At 33.6% G+C, this 6,000-nt stretch overlaps 1 long non-coding RNA gene across 1 annotated transcript; it reads left to right on the forward strand.

The window, feature by feature from the left end:
* Positions 1–4,181: 4,181 nt before the first annotated feature.
* Positions 4,182–5,639, forward strand: LOC113285700. The gene is made up of 2 exons (XR_003328872.1): positions 4,182–5,170; positions 5,320–5,639. It is a non-coding gene; the product is annotated as an uncharacterized LOC113285700 (long non-coding RNA).
* Positions 5,640–6,000: the final 361 nt, after the last annotated feature.

The following is a 6,000-nucleotide window of genomic DNA, read 5'->3' on the forward strand; positions in this document are numbered from 1 at the left end:
CATAGTTTATGCTTGAACATATCCATATGTACTTAGGGAAAAGTGATTCGTTGATGTAATACATGTCAATATGTATCCTTTGAATACCAAAAAAATAATATGTAGTATGTGTTAATACAATACATAGCAATATGTATTGTAGTGTTGAATACAAGTAGAATTCATCAGCGCTGTATATCAATATGTATTATCGAATACTTGGATTGCATATGCATCAAGTACATATCAATATGTATTGTCGAATACTAATGGATATTTGGTTGTAGCGTGAATAACTGGATAGTTTTGATAGTGTCAACTGCCAGTACGTATTTGCCTGTATTGCGAAAAATGAAGTGCATATCTCCATGTACTTGTTGATGTATTGTTGTTACTTTTTTTTTCTTATGAATACCCTTGTTGATTATGCATGTGATATGAAAGAAAAATCCATATGTACTGGTAAATACATATTTGGTTGTACCGTGAAAAACTGGATGGTTTTTGATAGTGTCAACTTCCTGTATTGCGGAAAGTGGGTGGTTTTATTTTTCTTTCAATACATAATTGTTGCAACATTTTAGTTCTAACAATATGTTTGGTATTGCATGCCAGGTCACTTACTGTACTACAACAACAAGGCATAATATTGGTTTCAGTAAACTCATGCTGAAAACTCGAATATAACAAAATGTTTGGGATTTCTGCCAAAAAAGGTGTTGCTTATAATTTTAAAAATACAATCCAATATGTGTAATGTTTTCAGTTTTATTTTTGTTGATTTTTTATACCAATTTTCTATATGCTCCTAGCATACATATCAGTGTGTACTGTTAAATTCTTGATATGTACTGCTTACCCCCTTCTACTGCATGTTTATGTATGATCTTACAATATATATCCATATGTACTGTATATATGTTGTGTATAATCCTACAGAACATGCTGATATGTACTGCTAAAAGCCCTAGTTTGTAGTTGATATATGTAATATTGATGTAATTTGTTCTTGAATTAGTACATATCAACATGTATTGCTGGGTATATATATGACCACTGCAATAAATATGTACTGGGTAAACCTTTTTATGCTTATTATGTACTATAGGTAAACCCCCAATACATATTGATATCCAAAACACACTATCTTGACATTGTTCATTCTTGTTGCGTTACCAGCTTTGGTGCAGGGTTCCTTGGTTCTTCATGATACGCCTGCATGGTTGGGATCAGTTGGGAAGGCTTGGCAGATGGATCTAGAGGGGCCATCAAGTAAAATTTCTTTTCCTTTAAACATACTCTGATCTTTTAACATCTCAAATTGCGCAAAATCACTATGTGCAGTAGTTGGTATAATTAGAGACATTATGTAACTCTAATTATATCAATATGTACTAGGTAAACCCAACGATACATAACAATAGGCACCATGTAAAAAAACCTAATTTATGTATGTTTTTGATAGTACATATTGATATAATTAACTATCTATTTGTATGTAAAACATCATTTATTCTTGAATATAAGAACTAGTACATGTTGGTATGTACTGTTTGAACCCTTATTGATGCAAACAGTACATATCAATATGACCTGTTATTTTGCTTTATGATGCAAACAGTACATATCAATATGACATGTTATTTTGCTTTATGATAAAACAGTAATACCAACTTGAAAAGAGCATGTTATCTTGTTGTGGAAAAGAGCAACATGGTTAGTGTATGAGTTGTTTAAACACATACTAACCATGTTGTTTAAACCCAATATAACAGGTAATACCAATATGACCTGTTATCTTGTTGTGGAAAAGAACATGAACATGGTTAGTGTATGAGTTGAAATGAATAAGCGTTAGCACATATCAATATGTAGTGTAGTCGAACATATACTTTTGAAGTACATATTCATCAGTACATATCACCATGTATTTGTTGATGTATTCTTGTTACTTTGTTTTCTTATAAAATACCCTTGTTGATTATGCATGTGATATGAGAGAAAAATCCATATGTACTGGTAAAAATTGCAGTACATATTTGGTTCTACTGTGAATAACCGGATAGTTTTTGATAGTGTCAACTGCCAGTACGTATTTTTTTCGCTAACTCAACTGCAAATTAAATCATACGCATCCTACTGATCATATGTATTGTTGGGTACTAGATTACATATGTGATGTTGACAGTACATATTTATCAGTACATATCTTCATGTACTGATGGGTACAAATTACACAGATACTAGGTGCATATCAACGTGTTATTGTTACTTTGGTTTCTGATAAAAAATGACTTCACATATCAAACTTCGAGTATTCATAGAAGAAGAAAAAATGACTTCACAAAGCCAGAATTTTCATGAAGGCAACTCTTTATCGTCATATGTTTTAACACAATGTTAGCATTTTATTCTTTCTGTATTACTTTTATAGCCTCGTCAAAATCATAATCAACACAAATGATATATGCAGGCACCGTAGATGGAGGGGAATCTGCGGTATTCTGGGTAGTATTGGCTAGGTGAGGTTGTTGATGAGGAGCTTAAGAAACTGAAATTAAAAGATAATGGGGCAAATAAAGTAGTAGGTTCTGCTACTGGGGTGCTACTCCATTGCTGACCCTGAAGCAAAATCTGAAATCTCCCACTCTAACTTAAAATGACATGGGTGCTGAGAATAACTAGTTGAGAAGAGCTCTATTACGATCTGAATGGATGCATTCATGGACAGTTGAAATCCTTTTTATATTCAGTGTTTTTCTTTCTTTTATATTAGTTTCTTGGAACTGAGATTTGCTGGTTGGTCTCAATTTGTTATTTACTGTTTCCTTGTATATATATATGTGGAGACTGGAACTGAGAAACTATTGATTACATTCATCTGTGAAACAGTGTTTATTACTTTGATATTCATTTTTCTGAAAGCTGTGTATTAGAATTCCTGGTTTCTAGTTTTATATAAATGATTAAAATGAAAATTACATATATTACAGGTCATGTCTGAATAAAGTGATGCAAGGTTGAGTGCGGGCTAATTTGGCCATTTCGAAAAAATATACACGTGCGGCAAGATCAAATCATTAAGATATTGGACCTCCGGATAATATTTTTAGTCCAAAATCATGACTTTGGACTAGCGGTTAAAATATTTTTATGGGTGGACTACACAGTAAACAGGTTCCCTAGAAATGGATTAACCAGTAATTCCTAGTTATGAAATTGCAACTCTATTGGAGTTTGGGCCACCGCACCAAAGCCAAAGCAATTGAATCTGTTGTTGGTGGTTCTGCAAGTACATTCTATATATTTAACCTTGGTTATATGAACGCTCTTTTTTCTTTATAAATTGTTTACTAATGCCAAACCAGGTTCAGTAACGTATGCTGATCTTGCAAATTTTGTTGTTTTTCTGTTTTATTCATAATATGCCCACATTTTGTACTTTCAAACGAATTCTTCGTACAATTTTTTTTTTTTGATTTTATGATGAACTTATTAACCTTTTATTTGGGTTTCAAAATTGCAGGATGTCATGGTCAAATAGTAAGAAATTATCGACAACGAAAACCTCCAATTTCTTCGTGATCATTGTGTACATCAAGGTATAAGGATCCATGTATTCTTATTCTATTTACTGATGAAGTTTCTGTTCCATCAATTCTTTGACATACATTTATTTGTTTCTTGACAGGCGATGAGACAACCAAAATATGAAATGATGTTCCCAAGTAGTTGATCTCTTCGTAGTAATTTATTGAATGACAAAAATATTTTGGATTATAAACAGATGTAGGCTTGATATATTATCCCATAGATAATTATAGATCTGTTTTTTTCAAGTTTACAAATCTAGGCCTCCATCCATATTTCCATCTAAATCCGTTATTTTTGTCAATTTCTCGGTCAATTTGGTCAATGTCTCCTCAGATGAGACGAGAGACATTGACGTACTGATTACCCATTTACCCTCTGTACACATGTAATTATTTCCGTGTTTGATCTGGTATACTAGTGTTAATCCCGGACAGAATCAACGTGTTAGATTATATGGAATAGTCAGTCACCACGTGTCATAAACACAATTAATCTTCGAAGCTCATCTCGAAAATTATCAACGGCCACCAATAAACTGCATTTGTAAAACTTTGTTTTTTTAGCAGGGTAACATTAATTCGATCTTCCCATCTTCTTTTTCACAAAAAAGGCTTTCTCTGAGTTTTGTATTCATATCTAATTAGACTATTAGAGGATTCAGATTTATTAGGTTTGATAGCGAAATTTTGGTTTTTTTATCTTGTTCTCCTTCTTTTCCATGTTGTCAACTTCAATAATTTCTTTAGGTACCCTCAATTTAGTCCATCAGCGAAGGTCAATTCACATAAGTTAACCTAAACTCGATTCAATCTTCATCAAAACCTAAATTTGGATACCATTTAGCACTTGCAGCAAGATTCAACATGGAAACCTAAAATCGACATCAACTACATCGGTTCTTGAAGAGGATTTGCAATATCAGCAAAATCAATTCATTCGAAAGATAAGTTTATTCTTTTACTGTATTTTCAATTCATTCGAAAAACTTGATCAATCGGTTTTGAATAGGTCTGCAACTTATGAAAACTATTTCTTAAGGTTCTGAAAAACCTAAAAACCCATCCATTTGATTTGATTTAATTTGGGTACCAATTAAATTCATTTGTTGAGAAGAAATGAAATAAAGTAATTGCTCCAATAATTCGGTGAGTTGGGTACCAATTGATTTCATTATGAAGGTGAATCTGGAGTTGTTCTCGCTATCTGGTGTTGTCTGTTTTGATAGAGTTTCTGGTAATTGTGGAATTGAAGCTGAAGTGGTGCAGATGGTTTTCTTGTTGATGATTATGGGTATAAGATGATTTGAGCTCAATATCTGGTGTTGGCGGGGTTTCTTGACCTGAGATGGATGAGAACTTAGATTTGTTGGTTGTAGCACATCAGCAGCAAAATAAGGGTGTAACTAAGAATTTAGATGGATTCTCCTTTGGACCTGGGTTTGTCCAAAACATTTGGTGTCTTACTAATTTTGATGTTCCCGGTTGCCGTTTCCGCCACAAAAATTGGAAAGGCTGGAGTTGTAGATAAAGAACTCGAAAAGCTTAAGAATAAGCTGGAGATGATCGCGGCTGTAACATCGAATGCCGAAAAGAAGCAGGTGAATGACAAAGCCGTGCTAATCTGGTTAAGATGTCTTGTGTTGTGTGATTGTGTCTGTCTGTTTAATGGTGGATCCTGGATAGTTTTTGGGTACTAAACATTGCTTATTAACCACCGTATTTCTTACCTTTATATTTTATCGTACAGGTATAAGCAAACACCAGCCCAATTGAAGGGGGTGCCTACGATGTATGTTGCAGCAGGGAGGATATAGCTAATAAAGATATGTTTCTGGATTTATAGGTAGATTCATGGATAGCTCCTGCTAATGTGAGAGCCTCCCTGAACACTGTATTCTCCTTTTATGTTATTTCTGTATTATGGAATTTGCCCTCAACTTTCAGAGATTATATTAATAGGTGTTAAGGGAATTCCGTTACTAAATATTACTTCCTACCTGTAGAGAAATATTGCATCAACCATATTCTTATCAACATATAACCTCAAAGTTGATATCTTTTATAGTACGTAACGCATCTTAAAGGTTGATATCTTGTCAAAATTACTTTTTAGAATTGTGGAGTATACAAATATCAACCTATAAAAGTAATTGTTGAATATTGGCCCCTAGTTTGGATATCCACCTGACATAGTCCGAATTCTGTCTTTCCACACACTACTTGGACTGTTTGGTATATACGTTAAAGCAAGAGAAATGAATGGGAAACTTAAGGCTACTAGATGAGTTGGTTGACTAAGAGCAACTGCAGTGGACGAGTATAACCAAATTTAAAGTAAAAAACCCAGACACAGTGGAACGGAGTATCGACTAAATCCAGACCATCGATTAAACCCCAGAGTATATTTGGTCCGGGACCAAGACCAAAC

The sequence above is a fragment of the Papaver somniferum genome, chromosome 6 (genome assembly GCF_003573695.1).
Source record: "Papaver somniferum cultivar HN1 chromosome 6, ASM357369v1, whole genome shotgun sequence".
Taxonomy (NCBI): Eukaryota; Viridiplantae; Streptophyta; class Magnoliopsida; order Ranunculales; family Papaveraceae; genus Papaver; species Papaver somniferum.